Raw genomic sequence first — 27,336 nt, 5'->3', positions numbered from 1 at the left:
TATTTTCTATTTCTTGAATATTATATATATATATATATATATATATATATATATATATTTTTAAGTGGTGGCCCTATGGGCCTATGGGCAGGCCAGCCCGCCGGGCCAGACTAGGCCTAAATTGGGGCCCATAGCTCGGCCCATCCAGTAATGGGCTCGGACCGGGCTCGGGCCAGGCTTTAGCTCGCTAAGCCGGGCCAAGGCTTGGGCCGTGGGCCGCGGGCTTTTTGGAGACCCTTAGGTAGGTCTAACTTTTGGATTTTAATTTATTTTAGTCTGTAATTATATATTCATAATTTTAAAATTTTATTTTAGTCGAACTCTTTTTCACAAACCAATGAAACTACTTTATGCTCCCCGTATGATTTGGTGTTTGCAAGATAAAAAATATCAATAAGAGCAATGATTTTTTTCTTCTTGAAACTAAAAAATAGGACAGCCAAACATAATTCTTTAAAATTAAAAAATAAAAAAAGGAAAAATTTTCTGAAATAGTAATGAGGGACTTCTCAATGAGAACTCTTATTCCAATATCTAGGAAGAAACCACAACCATTTAGGATTTTCATAACAAAATCTTTGTCCTCTCCTTTAAAAAAACATGCAATTTTTAGAAATATATCCCTCTCTTTGTCATCCAACCCATAAAAACTCACTTGTAGCACATCTTGAATTTCCATATTAGGAATTCTTCTTAGTTTAGCCAGTTCACTTTCCCATTCATGCTTGCTCTTGCTAAATAAAAATGAACCTAAAACTTTAAGAGCCAATGGAAGCCCTTGAGCATAAACCATTACACGCTTGGACAGCTCCACATAATCTTCTTGGGGATGGACTTATTTAAAGGCATAATGACTGAAGAGCTCAAGAGCATCATCATTATTTAATTTCCTAACCTCATATACCTCATCTACTCTATGCATAACTAGCAAGTTCTTATTTCTTGTTGTTACAATGATTCGGCTTCCTTGACCAAACCAATCATGCTTTCCGACTAATACTTCCAATATTTTTGAACTGTTCACATCATCAATGACAATGAGAACCTTTTTGAAATGTAGCCTCACTTTTATAGAACTGAGTCCTTTAATGTTCAGATTTCTATCCTCCAATAGTTGAGAAAGAAAATTTTCCTCTAATCCAAGGAACCCTCGTTTCTCCAAATCATCTCCTACATTTTCAAGAAAGGAGCAAGCTTCAAAATGACCAGAGATATGCTGATAAATAGCTTTGGCAAGAGTTGTTTTACCTATGCCTGCCATACCCCAATTCCTACCATTCGAACTTCTCTAGACTCAATACATAATAGCAATTCCATTGCTGGTAAGCTAGAATTTATTCTAACCAGGTTCTTGGCATCACTTGAGGATATATGAAATAATATATTCAAAATATCTGTGACAATTTCCTGGATGAGCATAGGCTCATACCTGCCACATTTGAAAAACATATAATAAGTCCATGGCAACATAAAAGGAAACTAAAATAAAGTGAATAAGATATGATACCTAGGTTTGTGCATTTCAAAAAAATAGGTAGACGAGGAAATAAGTATAAATTAACATAGTGATCATCGTAGTATAATTAATCCAATTTCTCTAATAAATATAGTTCCAATATGACATAAACTTCTTTCAAATGATCAACTATATGCATTGAAAAAGAGAATGGGGAATTCCATGTATGGAGGTCTTGTATGTAAACAGAAATTAAATTCCTTAGAAAGGATGCCTATATTCAAGTTTATGACATCTTAATAAGAAACTGAAAAAGCAGTATTCTACAAACCTACTCCTCTCATAACACAATATTAACATGGTATCTGTATAACCTTTTTTTCTTAATAATTAATGGGAGAATTTGGAAAAGAGCATTAAAGTGGGCAACATTGTTAATGTTAACATAACAATAATGATTTAGAAAAGTACTTATTTCTCGAATCCCAGCCAAATAAATTTGCAACTTCAACAAGAGCATCCTTCCAGATCTGTACCCTTTTCTTATTTTCCTTCAAATTTTCTTCATGTTCAGTCAAGGCTTTTCCAAAATTTCCCCTTTGTTTCCGCATATCAGATGGATCCACATTATAGAAAATGGGGACAACTCTCTATCCCCTGGTTTTCGTACACTCTAGTATCTTCACCAACTCCTCTAAGCACCAGCTAGAAGATGCATAATTTTTCGACAAAACAATGATAGAAAACATTGAGTTTTCAATAACAGTAAGAAGTGCTGGAGATATGACTTCGCCTCGCCTAAGTTTGTCATCGTCGATAAAAGTGTTGATTCCTTTGGTACACAACTCCTTATAGAGATGGGCAGTGAAGCTTTTGTGGGTGTCTTCTCCTCTAAAGCTAAGGAAGGCATCATACCTCCAATGTTGAGAAGAAGAAGAAGCATCCATTTTGAAGCAGTCATGGTTCAAAGTATCAGCAGAGTCCGGTTCAAATCGGTCGAGTTGTATCCGCCTAGACACCTGACGCGACGAGACCAACACCAGATACGATATAATGCACAAACTCGGCACGGAATTGTTAAGACTCGATTGACTCGTCTGAGTTTCCGAGTTAACTCGGTTCGACTCGGTTAGATTACAGAAAAATTTTCAGACATTCTCTTTTTCTTTGCCATCACAATAAAATATCATAACATTTTCAAAAATAAAATAAAAATTAGAGATTCCCCATTCAAAAGCAGACACCCATGATTCTGAAATTGGAGCTTTTAACCCAGAAGATCAAAGAAGACGAAGAAGAAAAAACCCAAAACCCCTGACCTATTCGAAAATAAGATGAGAAACCACTAAGGGCATGATTTAGGATTTACTTACCTGATTTTCCTAAAAATTGAGTATTACCGTAGGGTGGAGCTTTAGTGTCGGCGGTGGTAACTCGTCCAGTAGATTGAATCTTACAACGTCGACGTTGGCCAGGCAACCCCTCACAGTCAGATTGCTCCCTTCCAGTGTTGGGTCTTGCATAGTTGCAAATTGCAATTGCAGGTGGTATCGTCTGTTGTGGGTCTTGACGGCAACTGCGGCGTGCGAATGTGGGAGATTGGGAGCTCAAACTGGTAAAGTGAAAAAATTTACATTGATGGTAGCATATTAAATTAAATTAAATTAAATGGTTGAGTACCAAAATGATATGGACGGTTTGGGACGAGATTTAATGATAAATTAAATGTATTTATATGGCATATTGAGAATTAAATCCAAAAAAAAATTGTCTTATTAATATTTTAAGTTTATTTAATTATATCTATGTTTTTATAATTTATATAATATTTTTATAATTTTTTCAAATTTATAATTATTTTATTTTGTATATCAATTGTTATCAAATCAAGATTCCAATATGGCTTGGAACTTCTTCGAGTCAATGATCAATACTGTAATTTTAAGCGATGGAAGCAATGGAGAGATGAAAAAGGAAGGTACATAATTATGAATATTAGGAAGAATTCATGAAAAAAAATGGAAAAAAATAATAAATAAAATTTATAAAATATAAAAAACCAAAATTAATTCTTTGAATTATTAAGGAAATGAAAAGATGATACATTTAACTTTAAATGATAGGAATTCTAGAATTGCCGAAGTTGAAGTGGATGGGATAAAAGGAAAGAAAATAAAAACCAAATAAAAGTGATGCGGTAGAGCGAACATAAGTTAATTAAATTATTTTTAAGAGGAGATTTGGTGGGTCAACTTACTCCCCTTATTAATAAGCATGCTAAAATAAGAATTAATTGATTAAAATATGAAATAATTCTTATATTTATAAATGTAACCCTTTTTATATTTTTATTTGAAAAGTAACATATTTTTAATAGAAATATTTTTTACAATTTCAAGTATTTACATGTAGTTAAAAAATGATTATTTTTACCAAAAAAAAAAAGAAAAGTAAGGATATTTTTATGAACAAAAAATGGTATCAATTAAATTTCAAAATCTAGGTTTTCAATTACTCTTTTAATCAAAGAACCCCTAAATAATTTAATACGATATCTTAAAATAAAAATAACCTCTAATATTAAGTCAAAATAATTAACTTATTATTAATTTTAAATCTTTTTTCCCTCATTTGTTCATGTTTAATGAGAGCATATTTTATGACCTTGACTTTACATTTACAATTCATTGTTTGTAGTAAATACTTTGATAGTTATCTTATTGTTGTAAAATGAGAATAAATGTGACTCAAATAAAAGTAGAGATGACTATGTATTACCTTAATAATATATATATAGAGAAGAAAGAAATCAAAGAAGAGAGATGTTGAGAGAATGAAAGAAAGAGAGAGAGAATGAGAAGAAGAGAATATCTTTCTTTTGCTCAGGATGCTTATTACATGGGGTGTAAAAAGCCTTTTATAGGCTTAACAATATAAGCTCCCATTACTCATCTTAAAGATGAGTAAATGGAGTTCATAAATAACCATCAATGTAGTCATTCACCACTGTATTTACAACACTCCCCCTTGGATGATCACCATATTAAAAGAATATGTCTCATTAAAACCTTGCTAGTAAAAAACCCTATTAGAAAAACCTAGCGAAAGAAAATAGTACAATATTCTTTTCTTGGTATGTTAGGACTACCTCGTTAAAAACCTCGCCAATAAAACCTAGTAGGACAAAACCTGGATAAAAGAAAAAAAAAGTACAGTACACTAACACCTTTTTACAAGCATACTCCCCCTCATGTCGATATCATTGAGTTGATGCATTTTAATCATGTGTATTAACTTCTTGAATGTTGAGATTGACAATGATTTTGTGAATAAATCTCATAGATTATCACTTGAGCATATTTGTTGCACATCAATTTCACCACTCTTCTGGAGTTCATGTGCATAAAAGAATTTTGGTGAAATGCGATTAGTTTTATCTCCTTTAATATAACCCCCTGTTATTTGTGTAATGAATGCAACATTATCTTCAAATAATATTGTCGGGTCACATTTGATAGAGAAAAGTCCACATGATTCCCGAATATGCTGGATCATAGATCTTAGCCATATACATTCATAACTTGCTTCATGAATTGTCAGTATTTCTAAATGATTTGATGATGTGACCACCATTGTTTGTTTGACAGATCTCCATGAAATAGCAATACCATTGCAATTAAACACATACCGTATTTGTGACCTACCTTTATGTGGATCTGAAAGATATCCTGCATCTGTATGTTCAAGCAATTGTTTGATTCCCTTGAGTAAAATAAACTCATATCAGTAGTTCCGCAAAGATAACGCAATATATGTTTGATACCATTCCAATGTCTTCGAGTTGGAGCAAAGTTGTATCTTGCTAATAAATTGACATAAAAAGCAATGTCTGGACGTGTACAATTGGCAAGATATATAAGTGCACCAATTGCATTAAGATATGGTACTTCAGGACCAAGTAACTGTTCATTTTTTTCATAATGACGAAATGGGTCATTTTCACATCAAGTGATCGAACAACCATTGGAGAACTTAAAGGATGCGTTTTATCCATATAAAAACGCTTCAAAACTTTCTTAATGTATGTTGATTGATGTATTAAAACTCCATTTGGAAAATGTTCGATATGTAGATTGAGACAAAATTTTGCTTTTCCAAAACCTTTCATCTTAAATTCCTTTTTCAAGTAATTTGTTGTTCTTATGAGCTCTTCAAGAGTTCCAACAAGATTTAAGTCATCAACATACACTGCAATAATTGCAAATTCGGTTTTTGATTTCTTAATATAGATGCATGGGCATATAGGGTTATTCACATACCCTTCTTTTTGCAAGAATTCGCTAAGGAGATTGTACCATATCCGTCCAGATTACTTTAATACATACAAGGATCGTTGTAACTTGATTAAGTACATGCTACGAGGCTTTGTACTATTTGTTCCAAGTAATTTAAATCCTTCAGGGATTTTCATGTATATATCATTTTCCATGGATCTGTATAAATATTTTGTAATAACATCCATGAAATGCATATCCAATCCTTTTGAGATTGCCAAACTAATTAAGAAACAAAATGTGATTGCATCCATGATGGGAAAATATGTTTCCTCATAATCAATACCAGGTCTCTACGAGAAACCTTGTGCTACTAATTGCATTTTATATCTTATGATCTCATTATTCTCATTGCACTTTCGTACAAATACCCATTTGTACCCAACAAACTTTACATCTTCAGGTGTTTAGACTACAGGTCCAAAAACTTCTCGTTTTATTAATGGGTTTAACTCTGTTGTATAGCTTCTTTTCATTTTGGCCAATCATTTCTATGTCAACATTCTTCCACATTTCGTGGTTTGGGATCTTCATCATTTCTTATGATATCAAAGGCCACTTGGAAAGGAAAAATATTGTTAATAATAATATTATTTTGATCCCATTTTTCTCCCGTGTGTACATAACTTATTGAGATCTCACAATTTTCAGGTACCTGTGCCTTATCAGGAACTTCTCATTCAATATGTGGCTCTTCAGGGGCTTCTTGTTTAATATGTATCTCTTGAGGGGATTTTTGTTCAATATGTGGCTCTTCAAGGGCTTTCTGCATTATTTGTGCCTCTTCTAAGGCTATAGATTTATCAATTTTAAATTGATCAGTCATTTTGATGGCCTCTTTTAGAGTGCCAAGTTTTTCTCGAGTTCTCCTTTTCTGGGGAGTTACATTCTTTGAGCCAACAAGTCTACCACATTTCAAACATATCTTAGATTCATTTGTTAACTGTCCTACAGGGACATCAATCCGTGCTGGAGTATTTGCAGTCGGGATATGTGATTTTGTCACTTTCTTTGTATCAATGAATGCATCTGGTAATTGATTTGCAAGATTTTGCAAATGAATGATCATTTGAACTCTAGTTCACATTGATTTGTACGAGGATTAAGATGGGTCATAGTAGATGTCTTCCAACTAATTTCTCGTCGTTCTTTAGGAATCAACTTTTCTCCCCCTAATGACGAGAAAACACTCTCATTAAAATGACAATCCGCAAAACAGGCTGTAAAAACATCGCTTGTCAAAGGTTCAAGATATCTTATGATAGATGGAGAATCAAAACTTACATAAATCCCAAGTCTTCGTTAGGGACCCATTTTAGTGTGTTGTGTAGGTGCAATTGGTACATATACTGCACAACCAAAGATTCGTAAGTGAGAGATATTTGGTTGTTTTCCAAGCATAAGTTGTGAAGGAGAGTATTCATGGTAAGTTGTAGGTCAAATAAGGACTAAAGTTGCAGCATGCATAATAGCATGTCCTCATGCGGAAGTATGTAATTTGGTTTTCATTAGTAATGGTCGAGCTATTAATTAGAGACGTTTGATGAAGGATTCTGATAAACCATTTTAGGTATGAGTATGAGCAATAAAATGCTCAATATTTATCCCTACTGACATGAAATAATCAATGAATGTTTGAGAAGTAAATTTGTCAACATTATCAAGACGTATTGTCTTAATTGGATAATCTGGAAATTGTGCTCATAATTTGATTATTTGTGCAAAGAGTCTAGCAAAGGCAACGTTACGTGTAGAAAGAAGACAAACATGTGACCACCTAGTAAAAACATCTATTAAGATCATTAAATAACGAAATAGTCCATATGGTGGATGGATAGGCCCACATATGTCGCCATGTAATCTTTCCAAAAATACTGGTGACTCAGATATGACTTTGGTAAAAGATGATCTGATTATCAATTTACCTTGTGAGCAGGAAGTACATGAGTATTTATTGGGCGAAAGAATCTTCTGGTTCTTTAGTGGATGCCCATGTGAGTGTTCAATTATTCGATGCATCATTGAAGACCTTAGGTGACCTAGCTTGTCATGCCAAATGACAAAACTTTTGGGTCGTTGAACTTCTGGTTCACAACAACATATGATTCAATAGGCTTTATAGTTGCATGATACAACCTAGAGGAGAAAGCCGAGAGTTTTTCCGTTATAAGCTTCTGGCCAAATATAATGGAAGTAATGTAAATATATTCTATATTATCTTCATTCATAGTTTCAATATGATATCCATTTCTGCGAATATTTTTAAGTTGAGCAAATTTCTTTTGGATTTGCTAGAATATAAAGTGTCATTTATATGGAATCTAGTTCCATTTGACAACATTATGTTTGCTCTTCCAAAGCCTTCAACTAAGTTTGTAGTACCAGATATGGTACTTACATTAGCTTTTTTAATGTCAATTCGATGAAATATCTTTTATCTCAAAGAATTGTGTGCGTAGTCGCATAATCTATGAGACATACATCATGCTCATTCATCTTAAGATCAAATAACACATGGATTTCAGATATAACTAAAAAAAAAAAAAAAGCAAGGCATAATGTAAATAACAAAAAAAAATCATATGTAAATATAAGACATAATAATATATTATTTCATATATAAAGTAACATCAATTAATGTTAATTTTCTCATCATTTATCAAATGGTTTGTTTTTTCATTGGGACCTCCAAAAAAATCAATGTCATAGTAGGTTAGGTTCAATCTATCACCATCGGTAAAGTTCATTTCTATCTCTTTTCCTTTTGTTTTTATCAATGTTTTCATAACCGGACTGGTCATTAAACCGGAAAGTTACCGGTTCACGGTTCACTGGTCGGACCAGTGGTCGAACCGCAGTTGAACCGGTGACGTCATAAATATATATTTTTATATATTATTAAAAAAATTTTAAAATAAAATTTATAATATTATTTTTTATATTTTTATTAATAGATTAAAAATAATTTAAAATAAAATAATTAAAATTAAATTTTTTTTTTAATGATGAACCTTAACAAATTTAAATTAAATATATATTATCAAAGACTAGTCCAATGGTAGCATGCATTAAACTCAAGCACGGTTTTGATTTAATAAAAATTAAGATGAATTATTAATAATTAATAATTATTTATACGGAGGAATTCTCTCACTCGAGGCAAAGAAGCCCTTTTCAGTTTTCTCTGAAGGTGCCCTCTAGACGACACAATCCCTAAAAGTAAAAGGTAAAAAGCCCTACTTTCCTCTGCCACTCTCAATCCTCGTAGTTACTAATCTAATCATGTTTTTTATTTTTTTCTTTGCAACCCCTGTTTGATTCCCAAGAAAATCCATCCCCTATTTGATTTCCAGGAAAATTCATCCTCATTTGATTTTCGAGAAAATCCGTTTAAAACCCCCAAGGAAAACCAACAAAATTGCTATTTTTTTTGCTCATTGTGTTTTCCGGATCTGTTCTAGGGGTCTCTTTGCTTTTATGCCAATGGATTTAAATTTCACAAACCCTAACTCCACGATTTTTTAGAAATATCGCCAAAATTTTTCGATATTTCAAACACTGCCGGCGACAATGGGAACAGCCGCGGGGAGAGGGGGTTGAGTGGCCGGCGACGGGGCTTTGCAGCGTTTCGGGGAAGGGCTTTCCAACGCGTGGGGGTTGTTGCCAGAGGGACGACGCTCCAGTGACCGACGAACATGGGAACAGCCACACGGATGCTGGGAGGAAAAAAAAGAAAAAAAAAAATTGAGTCGGACGGTTCGTCCGATTCGGCGGTCCGATCGCCAATTCAGCCAGTTCGATTCCAGCTCAACCTCTTTGCGGGCCAAATGGTCGGACCGGACCGGAATGGTGACCGATCGGACCGGCCGGTCTGGTCCAGTTTTTAAAACATTGGTTTTTATTGATGCTTGGTAAAAGTCGACCAAATGTTTGGGCATACGACAGGTATGCGACCAATGCCCCTTCATACCACATCTATAACAATTATTTTCATGGTTCTTAGGAGGTTTATCTTGTAAACGCTTCCCATTTTCTTGTTTTGTCTTAGTATTGTTCTACTTCTAGTGGTGCAATGAGGCTTTCATCTTCTTAGAATTATTACTATAAGAATCATAGTATCGAAATTTCTTCCACGACCACGACCACGTCCTCGTCCTCATCCACGAGTTTAGAACGATATTGCATTCACTTCAGGGAATGGTTCAGATGCAGTTGGACCAGACTGGTGATTTCTCATCAAAAGTTCATTATTTTGTTTAGCAACATGAAGACATGATATTAATTCAGAATATTTTGTAAATCTACGCTCTCGATATTGCTGCTGTAGAAGCACATTTGAGGCATGAAACGTAGTAAAATTTTTCTCTAACATGTCTTCTTCTGTGATTTTTTTCTCCACATAACTTTAATTGAGAGTTGATTTTGAAAAGTGCGGAGTTGTATTCACTAACAGATTTAAAATCTTGTGAAACCTAAAGTACATCCAATCATATTGAGCTTTTAGGAGAATTATAGTTTTCTGATGGTCATATCTTTCCTTCAAATTACTCCATAGAGTAAAAGGGTCTTTTACCATAAAATACTCATTTTTTAAACCTTCATGGAGGTGATGGAGGAGGAAAATCGATGCTTTTGCGCGATCCTACAAGGATGCTTGATTTCCTTCTTTGATCGTAGCTTCAAGGTTCATTGCATCAAGATGTATTTCAGTATCAAGGATCCAAGATAGATCGTTTTTTCCTGAAATGTCAAGTGCCACAAATTTGAGTTTTGTGATATTCGACATTGTCAAATAACTTCATATATGTGACAAAACAATATTATTAGAATCAGTTATAATAACTTGATAGAATTGGTATAACTTTGATTATAAACAAAATCAAATAATTTGTTTATAACTTTTAACAATTTGTAACAAAACAAATCAACAATGATATAAATATGTAAAATTTTATTCTATATAAATAACTTTAAGTTTAAGATATAAGAATTACCTTTAGAGTAATTCATGCTGGTAACGTGTTGTAAAATGAGAATAAATGTGACTCAAATAAAAGTAGAGATGACTATGTATTACTTTAATAATATATATATAGAGGGGAGAAAGAAATCAAAGAAGAGAAATGTTGAGAGAATGAAAGAGAGAGAGAGAGAATGAGAATAAGAGAATATCTTTTTTTTGCTTGGGATGCTTCTGACATGGGGTGTAAGAAGCCTTTTATAGGCTTTACAATATGAACACCCATTACTCATCTTAAAGATGAGTAAATGGAGTTCATAAATTACCATCAATGTGGTCATTCGTCCTTGTATTTACAACACTTATACATATATAATCCTTTAAATATGGATGTTTAATAAATAAATTCATTGTTTAAGAAGTATAAATATTAGTTAAAATTAATGAGGGTAAATATGTCAATTTGATGATTTAAAAAAATTATAACTTAACTTTATTAAATAACTTTAAAGTAAAATTCAAATAATAAGTTTTAAGGTAAAACTTAATATTTATTACTTAATTACTTAATTTTTACTTTAATTATTAAGGTTGTTTGATAAAGTGAACTCAAAATATATTCTAAATAATCAAAATTAACATATTTTCCCTTGTTAATTTTTATTAATATTTATATTTTCACTAATCTTAAGGAATAAACTTATTTGTTACATATCTATATTTAAAGTATTATAAATACATAAGATAATTAACTACAAAATATTTACTATTAAAAGTAGCGGTTGAATATGGAGTAATCATTATAAAATATATTTTCATTGGACATAAACAAATAAGGAAAATGAGATTTGAGATTAAAAATAAATTCACTATTTTGATTTTATACTTAAAATTATTTTTGATTTTAAGAGAGTACTGATAAATCAACTTAATGGCTTAAGAACTTCATTTAAATTATTAAATAGATTAACCTTGTTTGATAAAATAATTTAATATTATAACTTAAAGTTATTTTTAACTTTAAGTATTAAGTTAAAATGATTAGTTTATTCTTAATCTCAAATCTTTTTTGATTCATTTTCCCATATTAGTAAAAGTATATTTTAAAATTAAATTCCACACCCATGACTCATTTTTTTTATAATAAATATTTTATTGTTATTTTATATATCTATAATACTTTAAATATAAATATTTTATAAGTGGTAAAAAAAAGTTGAATACTTTACAACTGTGGTAGGTTATGACACATCGCTAGTGATTATCTTGGTCATCATGATAGGTTTCTTATGGTGAGTGTACAACTATATATGGTTACACATTAGATAAGACCTATAGTGAATCATGACATTGGCTATTGAGTAGTCATATTAACCAAGCTACTATGCCATACGAGATCTCAATCTTGAGAGTATTGAGGTAGTGTTAAGGTCTTCAATGTCTTTAGCCTATGGGTGAGACTCTAAGGCAATCATATATTCCCTTAGGATTATGTCACTTTTGATTATGGTAAATGACAACAAGTATTCTTAAGATAGGCATCGTGATATCTCATTGGTTTGAGGTAACATGTTTCCTTAGGTAATCCTAAGGGCATATGATCATGAAACCTATGTCACTTTTTGTCAGTTTACTTGTTTTATTCATGTTGATTATAACCTATTGTGTTTCTACATGTTTAGAATATATATATATATATATATATATATATATATATATATATTTGTGATCTAATTTAAATGATTCAATTTATAGATTTACTTATTTCATTAGATCATGTTGTACGCTAAGATAACTTAACATTCATTTAATTATATATATATATATATATATTTGGGATGTTTGCATCATCGGTTTACTTCTCAAATACAAATAAGATAGAGTGTTTTATCCTCTAGGAGTTAAAACCCAGGGAACCCAACAAGACTTCATAAAAATGATAAATTCTAAACATGTAGAAACACAATAGGTTATAATCAACATGAATAAAACAAGTAAACTGACAAAAAATTCATATATATTGAGTATAGTGTCCAAAATACCAAGTCTAAAATCAATTGCTTTAAAAAGAACACTCTTGAGTAGTTGTGTTACTATTCATGGTTGGATACTTGGATCACCATTGTTGACTTTACTAAGATATTATCTCAAAAAGGATTACATTTGTAACAACTCGCACCTAGTTGTGTAGATATTGTTTGTTTTGAACCCAAAGGAGCCCTCATGACTTTAAAACATGTCTATATGATTAAAAAGAGCTTATACTTATATAGTGCTAAGAACTTTTTCTACTACATCACAAACACCCCCCCCAATGCAAACATAACAAAGACAGTATGTCTCATGAGATTATGAGGCCAAATAAACAAACATCCCTCATGGGCCTAAAGAAATCCCCACACTAATGTCGAGAATTGGGTCTGATACCATTTATAATGATCAACACCCAACCGTATAAATATTGTCTATTTTGGATCTAAAGAAGTTCTCATGACTTTAAAATGTGTTTACATAAGAGAATTTCATACTTATATAACACCAGAAACTTTCTCCTCTATTCGATGTGGGACATCTTACGAGGTCAAATAAACCCGTCCACACCAAGGTTAAGGATCAACTTTAATACCATTTGTAACGACCAGCACCCAATTATAAAAATATTGTCTACTCTACACCTAAAAGGGGACTCTCACGACTTTAAAATGTGTTTACATAAGAGAATTTCATACTTATATAACATCAGAAACTTTCTCCTCTATTCGATGTGGGACATCTTACGAGGTCAAATATGTCCGTCCACACCAAGGTCAAGGATCAACTTTAATACCATTTGTAATGACCCGCACCCAATTGTAAAAATATTGTCTGCTCTACATCTAAAGGGACTCTCACAACTTTAAAACACTTCTACATGATTACGAGAAGTTCATACTTATATAGCGTTAGAAACTTTCTTCCTTATCCAATGTGGGACATCACAACATCTGCTCCAAGGAAAGTGATTATAAACCTCAACCAATCATGATAAGTTTTATTTTTCATATTTTAATTTTCATTTCTTCATTGTTCAAATTTTGTCTTTTACATTTATATTCTGGTTTGCTTGTTTAGTGGGATGACCTTAGTTAAAGGATAATTTTCAATAATTATATTCCAATAATTTAGAGTTGCTAGATCTCAAATTTCTTCAGAATAACTACATTTCATTTTTTATTGATTCATAGATGAAATAAAATTTTTTAGTTTCATCTTTTCCACTTTAGAAAAATAAATATGAATTAAAATACATAAGGATAAAATATTTCTTAAAATTAACGAAGGTAAATGTACCAATTTGATTATTTAAAATAAATTTTATATTCACTTTACCGAACAATCTTAATATTTAAAGTAAAAACTAAGTAATAAGTTTTTAGCCAATGACTTAAGAATAATTCAATTTAAAGTCAACTTAAATCATTAAGTAATAAATATTAAGTTTTATCAAATACCCGCTAAGTTGTGATATTAAATTATTTCATCAAATATATTTATTCTATTTGATATCTTAAATTAAATTATTAAGTCATATTAAGTTATTAAGCTGATTTACCTAACACCCTATCTCGTTGTATTAGTATAAAATTGGTATATTTAAGTTTCTTAGAATCTTTAAAGGCAGGTCCCTATGGCTTTTGAGAATCAAGTGGGACATTTAATATGTTTGAAAGGATGCTACAAGTTTGTCATTACTTAAAGAGTCATTTTCCTTACTTTTTCAATAGTTGTAGCATTGGATTCGAATTTTCTAACTACTTTTGATTTGGGAATTTTTTTTCCCAAGGTTAAAAGTCAGCTGCATCACTTAACTGTGAATAAAAATCAAACACAATCACTTTTTCTTTTGCTGTCATGCACATTGAATTCAAAATAATAAGGAAAAAAACATTATTATAACTATCATAATTTAAGAAATAAGGTGTTTTTGGATGGACATTTAATTTTTTTTTAATTTCAAAAAATAGAAACACTTTGTATAAAAAGTAGCTAAAAAAATTATCTTAATAAAAACTAGCTCTTCTTAAAAAAAAAGTATCCTAACCTTCTTAAAAATTCTTTTCAAAATTACAAAATTTGAGCAACTTACAATATTTTACTTTTTTAAATTTTAAAAATCAATTTTAAATACACAAGGTATCTACCCATTTTTATCTAAGAAATTTGATATTGTATAAAAAAAAAAAAAGGAAATGTCATAAAAGATTATATATAAATTTTTTTATTTTTAAAAAAAATAAAAAATGCATCTAAACCTGCATTAAAAATTTATTTTAACTTAATAGTTTGTACTCGAAGAGTACATTAATTTTAAGGTTTTTCCGATTAAAAGGATCATTAAAAACTCTATTTTAAAATTTAAAATTTTTATTATTTTTTATTTTATTTTGATAAAAATATTTTATTTCTTTCTTATAAAAATAATTTATTTTTAAAAATATATATGTATATACTTAAAATATTAAAAAAAAACATTTACATCAAATCCCTGTATGATTCTTATATTGCTCGGATTCCAAGTAATGTGAACTACTCTTCGAATAAAAATATCGAAAGTGTTAGATTCACAATTACAAGGAATACATCCCTTTTAACTAATTAATTCTTAATTTTACAGGACAAAATATTTAAAGACAACGTTTTTACGTATTAGCAAAGACGCACCAAAGTCGGTCAATGGCGTGAAGAGATTGATTTCTTTCTTCTGTTTGTCTGGTTAAGTCAAAAATGGACACGTCGGAAATCGTATAGTTGTGAGTGAGTTTCCTAGTTTCCCCCGTCCCCAAATACAGGATAGAATAATATCTGTACATAATCTTGACTCTGATTTGAGTTGCAGACTTGCAGTGGAGAAATGGAGCAGTCTGAATCAACTGTAAACAACTGTCTGGTTTTTGCTGTTAATGGAAAGAGGTTTGAGGTCTCCACCATCCACCCTTCCACTACTGTGCTTGAGTTCTTGCGTTCTCACACTCCTTTCAAAGGTCCCAAGCTCAGCTGCGGTGAAGGTATCTATCTTTCTTCTCCTCTGTACTCGCCTTTTTTTGTACTTTATTCAGTGTACATATATATGTTTGCTTTGGTCATATGCTTCTCTCTGTCTCTCTGCTTGTTGGTTTCCCAATTTGGGTTTTCTTTTTCTTTGATGGGTATACGGGTTTTTCTTCTCTGTGTGTTGACTTTCCTTTATCATCTTCTGCTTTTAATTTTGTTGTCCATGTTTTTGTATATATTTGTACACACATACCTGTAATCGTACGAACCTCTGTTTCTCTGCACTCTTGGATGCCCAATCTGAGCTACTTTTTTCTTTGACGGATAAAGTTGGATATTCCTTTTTCCTTCATGTTGGGTTTTTCTCCGTCATGTTCCCTTTAATGCTCCTTTTAAATTTTCTTTATTTTCTATATCATCCTGTCATATCACTCTGGTTCTTGGATTCCCAATCCAGGTTTCCTTTTCTTCAATGATAGATGTATTTTCTTCTTCAGCGTGTCTAATTTTTGTTTCCTGGTTCTCTTTATTGCTTGTTGTCAATTGTATTGTCCTGTGATTCCATTTTTCTGTATTTTGTTGTCGGATTTTATTTTTTGGTTCCTACCTATATTTAAATCGATGGGGGTAATGGGGTCCATTGCTCTTGTAGTGGTGTAGGCTTTCCCTTTGTTTTTTGGGAGGATGAACGGCAAGAAACATAAGATTGAAAATTTAACTATTTGACTAATGCCTATGCTGATGATTATGCCGTTCAATTATTAAATAATTGTCCCATTATTCAATTAGTTCCTAATATAGTTTAGCCATTGAAGATTATGATTTTGTATAGCCTATCAAAATCTCAAAAATCAGGCAGCTGATACATTGATATGTTTGCTAACTTCATTGTTTCAGGTGGTTGTGGTGCTTGTGTTGTTCTACTGTCCAAGTATAACCCTGTGCATGACCAGGTGGATGATTGTACGGTGAGTTCATGTCTTACCCTGCTTTGTAGTGTAAATGGATGTTCAATTACAACAACTGAAGGCCTTGGGAACACGAAAGATGGGTTCCATCCAATTCATGAAAGGTTCTCTGGATTCCATGCTTCTCAGTGTGGCTTTTGTACTCCTGGAATGTGCATGTCACTCTTCTCGGCTCTTGTCAATGCTGAGAAAACCCCCCGGCCAGAGCCCCCTCGGGGATTCTCCAAGCTGAAAGTTTCTGAAGCGGAAAAGGGCTATTGCAGGAAATCTCTGCCGCTGTACTGGATACCGGCCCATTGCTGATGCCTGTAAAAGTTTTGCAGCAGATGTTGATATGGAGGATTTGGGGTTTAATTCCTTTTGGAGAAAGGGAGATAGTAAAGAAGTGAAACTAAGCAGCTTACCCTGTATAACCATAATGATGAGATCTGTACATTTCCTCAGTTCTTGAAAAATGAAACTAGGTCTACATTGCTTTTAGACTCTAGTAGATATTCCTGGTATAATCCTGTTACCATTGAGGAACTTCAAAGCTTGTTGGGTTTTGTTGAGGATGGAAATGGGACTCGGGTTAAATTAGTTGTTGGTAACACTGGTATGGGTTATTACAAGGAAGTGGAAAGCTACGACAAATATATTGATCTAAGACATATCCCTGAATTCTCAATGATTAGAAGGGATAATACCGGGATAAGCATTGGAGCAACTATAACAATCTCTAAAGCTATTGAAGCTCTAAGGGAATACAACCAAAGTGGATTTTACTCAGAAGGAGACATGGTCTATAAAAAAATTGCCGACCATATGGAAAAAGTTGCTTCAGGGTTCATCCGGAACTCAGCTAGTTTAGGTGGAAATCTGGTGATGGCACAAAGGAATCATTTCCCCTCCGACATTGCTACAGTACTTCTTGCAGTAGGTTCAACTGTAAATATAATGAATAGTCTCAAAAGCGAAGAGCTTACATTGGAGGAGTTCTTAAGAAGGCCAGAGTTAGATTCGAAAAGTATACTTGTAGGCGTCAAAATCCCAGATTGGGATCGGATTATGGGCATTTCTTCAGGGACCGAGATGAAGTTACTGTTTGAAACTTATCGAGCTGCACCACGGCCGTTAGGAAATGCATTGCCCTATTTAAATGCTGCTTTAATGGCTAAAGTTTCTCGCTGTACAACTTCTATTGGCATTATTGTAAGTAACTGTCAGTTTGCTTTTGGTGCTTATGGGACAAAACATCCCATAAGAGCGACAAAAGTTGAAGAATTTTTAACTGGAAAAGTGCTAAGTGTTGGTGTTCTATGTGAGGCTGTTAAATTACTTAGAGGCATTGTGGTACCTGATGATGGCACTTCAAGTCCAGCTTATAGGTCAAGCTTGGCTGTCAGTTTTCTTTTTGAGTTCTTTAGCCATTTGGTTGAGTCTAATGCTGAATCACCTGATGGCTCTGTGGATGGATATAGTACTTTGCTGTCTCCTGCAAAAGCAGTTAGATCATGGTAAAATCTCAACCTTGCTATCTTCTGCAAAGCAGGAAGTGGAATTGAACAGACAGTATCGTCCAGTTGGTGAGCCAATTGCCAAAGTCTGGGGCTGCCATCCAAGCTTCTGGTTCGTTACACTAACTTGGTTTTATATTATGAAAAACAAGAGTTGATTTTCTATTTAATTTTTATTTTACTCTTACAAGTACCATTTGTTGTTGGTTTCATGGATATGGTAGGTGTCACATGCACAAATTTGCAACAAGGCTCTTTTTTTTCCTGTTTTCTGAAATGAGCGGCACCACCCCCAACCCCCACCCCCCAATCTCATACACCTCACCGTGTGTCTCTGTTTAGGCAATAGAAGAGCCCACAACCCCCTACCACCATTTATACCCAGAGGCTACACTCTCATATTTAATTTGAATTCCAATTCATTTGAATTCAAGTTGGTAGGGGGTAGTTACAAAACCACCCAACTGACCAGACCGTCTTCCCTTGAGGTGCCTCTTTATGCCACACAATCACTCACAAGCCTTCTGATGCCTTCTCTTCCTAAAAGGTGCCAAGTAACCACCCATGAAACCAATCAAACCTACCCTCTGATGGAATCAGCCCTTATGCCATGTCCAGCCCACTAAGTTGCATGTTAGCCACATCAATGTGGTCCATGTGCGCAAGTCTGCCCACCCATGCATGCTAGCTCGTCAATGCATGTTCAGCCCATCTGATTGCATCTGTGTGCCTTAGCCCACCATGTGATGTCCATGCATCAGGTTTGTCTCCTTATGCCTTTGGAGCATTGGAGTTATTTCCCAAGTTGCATGTCAGCCCACATCAATGTGGTCCATGTGTGCAAGTCTGCCCACCCATGCATGCTAGCTCGTCAATGCATGTTCAGCCCATCTGTGCATCTGTGTGCCTTAGCCCACCATGTGATGTCCATGCATCAGGTTGTCTACTTATGCCCTTGGAACATTGGAGTTGTTGCCCATGTCTTAGGCGCCCATGGGACAGCCCCCTGCAAGGTCTTGCCTTACAGGCCACGAGTCAGCATGCCATACCCTTACTCTTGCCTCCCATCAACCATGCACCACCATGTCTGAGGCAGCCTTTTGTTGTTGCACAAGCACCCTGCCATGCCCAATTCTCACTTCAATGCAACAATGCAGGGGTGGAGCCACCTTGTGCCTAGGAGGGGCAAACATCCCCCTGAAATTTTGGAAAAAAATATGTAGCAGAAGGAATTGTGGTCATAGGTTGCACACCACCACATGTTATTGAGTCCATGTGTCGGTTCTAGCAAGGCCCACCTAAGTGTCTTGCCCATGTCCGAGGCTTTGCATCATACCCCCTTTGTGTGGCCAAGATTAAGCCACGTTTCCTTAAATCATGCATCCACCCTCCTTAACAATCATTTTAGGCCATTCCCAAAGTGCCAATATAAGACACCAAGGGTCTTAAGGAGGCATAATGATTTTTCATTAATTCATGAAAATCTAAAAAGCCACAATTCCACTTGGAGACTCCCTTTTGAAGGTTCCTCTTCAAAGGAAAAATATAAGCATGTCAAAATTCAACACTTGAATTTACCCGAGTTAGGTCATGCCACCTAGTGCATGTGTGCTAAGCCATGGGCTACAACTGCTACATCGCATGCAACACCCCACTACATTGCATGTGGTAGTGGCCTAAGTAGCGTGTGGTACTTGCTATGTTGCTTGTGGCACCTGTTATGTTGTGTGTGGCACTTGCTATGTCAAGTGTGATACCTATTGTGTCAGTACCTACTATCTAGCTTACGATACCTGTTGTGTCACGTGCTACTTGCCACCTCATCGTGCCAGCTCATGTATTGTACCACCAAGCTCGCACATATGATGCATTGAACCTTGGTTTCAATTTGCCTCACTCTCCTAGGGTCTTTATGGGTGCAAGGTGCCTACCCATGAGACCCTTGGCACTGTGTCACTTGAGTCAAGGGGCTAACAATAGGAGACATGAAACTAGTTAAAGATAATTGATTTTATTGATGGCCTAGAACTTTAGAGCAATTTATTTTTCAAATAGTAAAATATTTGGCTACATTCTTAAATTTAATTTTCTGTTCATTTCTATGATGAAGTTTATATTGGTTATATTATGGTGTGTGATGTTTCTTTTTTAAGGGAATTTATTGTCATCAAAACTTTATATTCAAAAAATCAATACTTTCTTTTCAGCCTTGTGAATGATCTTTCTTTGACTTTTTGTTTGTGCTTTTTGTCATGTTACAACCACGCTAGATTCAATTTATCTCACTTACTCTATTTTATTCACCAATTACCACTCTGGCAGGGCATTTGTAGCTCAATAAGGCCATGTGTTACTATATAATCCATGATAATGACTACCTTGGTCACATATATCTTTAGCACCATTTGGAGTATATAAAGTTCTAGGGAAAGGAAAGAAATAGGAAGATATCTAAATTTTCTTGTTTGGTTTATTGCGGAAAAGTATGAATAAATATCAAGTATAATTAAAATTTTTACATTTTCAAATTCTTCACTCTTCATATAAAAGAGAAGAAGAAAAAAAAATGTGGATAAACATTAATGAAAAATCTATCCAATTTAAACCCATCCGTTTTTTTTTTTCTTCATTTTTCTTTCCTTATATATATTTTCTTTTCTTCCTACCTACTCCCAAACTTTTCAAGTTTCAGAAGGAGCCTTAATTTTTCCTACTTTTTATGTTTGTTTTTCTCCCCACATGTCCTTTTAGACATGCTTATCCATTACCATAGGCTCCTGATATTTCCTTTTTCTAGACAACTGACATGAGTTAAACGATTTCGTAGGGGAGGCTATTTATGTGGATGACATTCCCTCTCCAACAAATTGCCTACATGGGGCTTTCATTTATGGTACAAAGCCTTTGGCTCGAGTAAAGGGTATCAAACTTAACCCCAAATCAGTGGCAGCTGGAGTCAGTGCACTTATTTCTTTTAAAGATATCCCAGGGGAGAACATAGGCTGTAAAACTATGTTTGGTACTGAACCTTTATTTGCAGATGATTTTACCCGATGTGCTGGAGAGTATATTGCTTTTGTGGTAATTCGATGATTCTGTCTTTCTCGTCCACCAATATATATATGCATATTTTGCTTTCTGTTGGGTTTATTATAAATTTTCTTTTAATGGGCGTAGCATACAAACACATTTGATTAGTTTATGAACTGAGAAGCCCAGTTCAGTCACTGGTCGTATATGTGTATAGGTTGCAGACACACAGAAACATGCAAATATGGCTGCAAACCTTGCAGTGATCGATTATGACATGGAAAATCTGGAACCACCCATTTTATCGGTAGAAGAGGCTGTTAGGAGATCTAGCTTTTTTGAGGTTCCTTCCATCATTAGCCCAAAACAGGTTGGTGATTTCTCTAGAGGAATGGCTGAAGCAGATCACAAGATTCTCTCTGCTGAGGTACTTCTCATTTACTTGTTATACAATTTTTTTCTATTCCTATTAATGTTTTTCTTTCTTGTTTTGGTTTTATGATAAATGCTTTCTGAATTGTCACATCCAGATCAGACTTGGGTCACAGTATTATTTCTATATGGAGACACAAACTGCCCTTGCAGTTCCCGATGAAGACAACTGCATTGTGGTTTACAGTTCAATACAATGCCCTGAAAATGCACATACTACGATTTCGAGATGTCTTGGTATTCCTGAACACAATGTCCGTGTGATCACAAGAAGGGTTGGAGGTGGTTTTGGTGGAAAGGCCATGAAAGCAATTGCTGTGAGTATATAATTGATGGTTACATTGTGTGTTTGTGTCCATATGGCCAAAAGAGTACGGCCATTTGAAGGAGAATACGAGGAAAACACACACACACACAAATGCACACATAGTTCTTCCTTTATCTGACTCTGTTTCCTCTGATGGCCTATCTTTTGTACTGTTCCTTTCCCTTAACAATGGCTTCTAAGTGAAATCACTCAATCTATGGTGCCTCAGGTAGCTACAGCATGTGCACTTGCAGCATACAAATTACAACGCCCTGTCCGGATATATATGAATCGCAAAACTGACATGAAAATAGCAGGAGGAAGACATCCAATGAAAGTAACCTACAGTGTAGGGTTCAAATCGAATGGAAAGATTACTGCCTTACACGTTGATATATTAATCAACGCAGGAATGGGTGTCGATATAAGCCCAGCTATGCCTATGCTCATGGTTGGTGCCCTTAAAAAATATGATTGGGGTGCTTTTTCTTTTGATATAAAGGTTTGCAAAACAAACCATTTGTCTAAATCAGCAATGCGTGCTCCTGGGGAGGTACAAGCTACATTTATATCTGAAGCTGTAATTGAACATGTCGCATCTACTCTTTCCATGGATGTGGACTCTGTGAGAAGCGGAAACCTCCACACTTTCAACAGCCTCAATTTTTTTTTTGAGGGCTGTGCTGGTGAACCTGTGGAGTACACTTTACCTTTAATCTGGGATAAGTTGGCTACTTCTTCAAGTTTTAAAGAAAGGACTGATATGGTAAAGCAGTTTAATATGTGCAATAAATGGCAGAAAAGGGGTATTTCTCGAGTACCAATTGTGCATGAAATTTCATTAAAAGCAACTCCAGGGAAAGTAAGCATTCTTAGCGATGGATCTGTTGCTGTGGAAGTTGGGGGGATTGAGTTGGGACAGGGACTGTGGACAAAGGTGAAACAGATGACTGCATTTGCCCTCAGTTCAATTGGATGTGATGGAATGGGAGACTTCTTGGAGAAAGTAAGGGTCATACAATCAGATACCCTAAGTTTAATACAGGGGGGGTTGACTACTGCAAGCACTACATCAGAGTGCAGCTGTGAAGCTATTAGACTCTGCTGCAATATGTTGGTTAAAAGACTGACTCCTATCAAGGAGAGATTGCAGGAGCAAATGGGTTCTGTTGAATGGGGCACATTGATTCTTCAGGTAATTATGTGCACATTTGGTATATTTTACATTTTTTTTCTTTTGCTGCCTTTGTTGGAATTATAGGGTTGAAAGAGAAGTATAAATAATTAAATAAATGAACATACAATTGGGTAGAATTAAAAATTTACTATCTCCTATCACTCTTATTAAAATATCACGTCTCTTATTTATAGATAATAAAATCAAAAACTTTCAATCATAAAATATAAAAACTTTCTAGGACTTAACTACTCAAATATAGAAAATAAAGCAGCACTCAAAATAATTTTTTTTTTCTTTAACTTGACTAAATCTAATTCTAATCTTTAGAAACTTTTTAAATAAAGTTTAACTTTCTAACATACCCCCTTATAAATTTGATTTGTAACTCCAAGTAGCATCCTTAACTGTCTAAAATCTTCAAACTTAAGAGCTTGGTAAAAATATCAGCAATTTGATCTTGAGATTTTGCAAATTGTAATTGCACTTCCTTCTTCATAACGCACTTTGTAATAAAATGATTTCTTATATCAATGTACTTGCTTCAATCATGAAAAACAAGATTTTTTTTATGATGCAATTGTTGATTTCGTATTCACATGGTGTATACCTTATTGTTGCATGTAACCCTTAGTCATGAACCTTGCTTTGTATATCTCTATTTCTCCTTTCACATCCTTCTTACTTTTATTTCCTCATCCATAACATCTTTGTATCATTAATTTGTTTTGAATTGCTCTTTCAAAACTTTTAGGTTCATGTACGGGAATAGAAAATCAAAGTGATCTAACCCTCTTTTGTTTTCTCTACAAATTAGAAGATTAAGGATGAGTCACCAAAATAATAATGGTCTAATTCCATAAAAGGCCTCCTATGATACTATTGGGAGAAACCTTTTTCTAGATGTAAACCACCAATTCATATGATATTTATTCTTTTACAATTAATTCTTCTTGTATTCATGTTGGTCATCATTTTTTGGGTATTGAAAGAGCATTATGTAGGAATTCAGAAACAATCAAAATCAAACCATCAGTATTAGTATCTCCAAAGAAAAAAAAAAACATTACTTCAGAAACAATAACTACTCAAAACTATGACTCCTATAGTTAAAAGTAGTGATCGAAGAATATGACAACATTGATCATACTAAACTGGGGTTGAGTTGATTCCATCCATGATTATATAAATTCTGAGTGGCACTTAAGGCATAGACCTTATGGTATTCTTTTTGATATTTTTCCCACTAAAAGAGTTCTTAAACTAGATTTATGGGAAAGCAATATGTAACAGAACTTCATATGTTTAAATCCAAATTAAATATTAAAGACATTTGCCATCTTTTCCAAAGAATTTTTTTTTTTTTTTCATTTTACTTTCTTCAGACTTGCTCAAAGTTAGATGTTGAATATCTCTTACCATTTAGCAATTTACTTCATCAAACTGCAGGCACAAAGTCAAGCTGTGAACTTATCAGCAAGTTCTTACTATGTCCCTGACTTTTCTTCCTTTCAATACCTAAACTATGGTGCAGCAGTGAGTGAGGCAAGTTTTTCAAGATCCCTTTAATTCCTCTCCATAGAGTTTTTATTGAAATTAAGTTAGTATTCTTCAGGTAAACTTGGAGGAGACTAGGCTTTCATGCTTAACCATGCTTCAATTTTTACTATAATAATGAAACATTGGGTGTCACAGGTGGAGGTAAATCTTCTCACTGGACAAACCACAATTTTGCAATCTGATATTATATATGACTGTGGTCAGAGTCTCAACCCTGCTGTGGATTTAGGACAGGTTAGCCCAACTACAATGTTAAACTATTTCATCTCCTTCTCCACTTTTCTATCCCTAAGCTTTGGCATTCAACCTCTTCCCTGATTTTATTCTCCACATCCACATATTAATGCAATGGAACTTTTTCATTGATAATACTAAAGGATGTTTATAACTGTTCAATGTTTCCTTATCCTTAAAGCTTGTGCTTATTAGATCCATATGCCTGTAATATTCTTTCTGAGTTGCTTTACAGATAGAAGGAGCTTTTGTTCAAGGAATTGGGTTTTTTATGCTCGAGGAGTACACAACTAATTCAGATGGACTGGTGGTCACCGAAGGCACATGGACTTACAAGATCCCAACAATCGACACAATACCCAAGCAGTTCAATGTTGAGGTACTGAACAGCGGACATCATAAAAATCGTGTTCTTTCTTCTAAAGGTATTTCTCTTCAACTCTTCATTGAAAATGCATCCTAGTTATAGAGAAGAAACTGGATAATTTGTTTTCTAATTTTACATGGTTGCTAAGAAAATGTTACAAAATTTGTATCGAATACATAAAGCAATAGACCTGCTTGCAATAATGCATAATTAACACTTGTTTCTATGAGATGTTACGAATTTATGAATTTGTGACCAAAATAGATGTTTCATTATTAATTTGAGAAGCTCTCTTGTTGGAAAACAAGAAAGGGTAGAGCAAAGGTGTGGGTGAGGAGTTAGAGGTAAGAGGGTGTTGGAGAGAATAATTCAGATCAAAAGCACACCTGTTGGGAAATGCCAAATTGTCTTTGAATCTTTGAGAATCTAGAAGAGTTGGCTTTTTCTTTTTCTTGGGTTTTCTATAGAAATGGAGTAATTTGCAGTATTCATTAGAAGTAACTCTTGTTGAGATCAATGGAATGATATTCATAGCATGTGAGGCAAGGCTAGACACCTTTCCTTTTCATTATGGTTAGTGTTTCATTCATGTTAATGCCCATAGTGGTGAACCTCTATCTAACTCTTAACCATTAAACCAAGATCTTTAACCCACTTCAATTTACCTGATATTATGAGGGCAAGCTCTACAATTAAGGGGATTAAGACCGGTATTGGATCCCCACAGCAAATATTCCAAGCTGTTTCAACATAAGATACCATGTCAAGGTTAGGTAAATTTAGGGGTTTATACCCTGCGGAAGGTCGGCAGCCAACTAGATAAGAAGTGTTGTTGATATGGTTTTAAACCAAAAAGGTGAATGGTTAGTAACTCGTTACAATAGCATGAGACATACCAGTAGTAGTAACAGCTTAGTACCGGCTAACTATCTGCAAAAACTTGCTTTATTTGCTACTAGTGCAATTCACTATGCAATTCATTTTGAATAAAATTCACTAGTAAACCTCCTCTGTAATAATTCCAAGTTTCCAACACACTACTTTATGTAGATCAATGAATCATAATCAGCAAGGTAAATATGTTTTGCGCAGCTTCTGGTGAACCACCGTTACTCCTAGCTGTTTCAGTTCATTGTGCTACAAGGGCAGCTATTAGAGAAGCCCGGCAACAGCTTCTTTCCTGGACTGGGCTAACCAAGTGTGATTCAACATTCCAGTTGGAGGTCCCGGCAACAATGCCTGTTGTGAAGGAGCTCTGTGGACTGGAGAATGTGGAGAGTTACTTGCAAAGCTTGCTGTCTTAATGCTGGAAACCATTTCCTGCTTTTGATTGAATCCATATGTTTCTAGTTTATTATTGTATGTATATGATGGTAAGTTGTGGTTGTATATATGCATTGGTCTAATGAATGCTCCTAGCTCACAGGCACTGATGATCATATAAATAAATTAAACCCTTTGAAGGAAATGCACTCAAAGAACAAAGTAAAAGCCCGTTTCTCAAAAGAGATGAATGATTTTCGACAGTTGTAAACATTTTAAATGAAGTTCAAGAACTTTCAACTACATAATTGACCACTTAACTACATGTTAGAGAATTAAAGGTCGCTGTCGGAGGTAGAACATCAACCACTTGAGCAACCAATCTACTAGTGCCTAAACCAGTTAAAGTTCCCCTCAATTGATAGTGCTACTGTTACTTACTAACCAACACGTTCCACTATCCCTATTGAATCGATCAATTGTGCAACTGATCCACCTGGTCCTTTGTTCCCAAAATTATGATTTTGTCGTCTTTTATTCCACAAAGAGTCCAAAAAATCGGCCAAATATAGCCAATATTTCAGGAAAATCCCAAAATTTCGCCAAAATAAATCGCTATGAAATGTCTCCCACGCACTTTTCCAAAAAAATCGCTAATTTATCAGCGCCAAATTTTCAGCAAATTTTTCAAAAAAAATCATGAATTTTTGGCAAGTTATTC

The 27,336-nt window shown here is 34.1% G+C and overlaps 2 pseudogenes; one reads left to right on the top strand and one right to left on the bottom strand.

Annotated features, from left to right (window-relative positions):
• Positions 1-522: 522 nt before the first annotated feature.
• LOC117905759 lies at positions 523-1,261 on the bottom strand (annotated as a pseudogene).
• A 14,263-nt stretch (positions 1,262-15,524) lies between these two features.
• Positions 15,525-26,820, top strand: LOC117906097 (annotated as a pseudogene).
• Positions 26,821-27,336: the final 516 nt, after the last annotated feature.

The sequence above is a fragment of the Vitis riparia genome, chromosome 18 (assembly GCF_004353265.1).
Source record: "Vitis riparia cultivar Riparia Gloire de Montpellier isolate 1030 chromosome 18, EGFV_Vit.rip_1.0, whole genome shotgun sequence".
Taxonomy (NCBI): domain Eukaryota; kingdom Viridiplantae; phylum Streptophyta; class Magnoliopsida; order Vitales; family Vitaceae; genus Vitis; species Vitis riparia.
The sequence above is the reverse complement of the archived record's forward strand: the minus strand, read 5'-3'. Positions and strand labels throughout refer to the sequence as shown.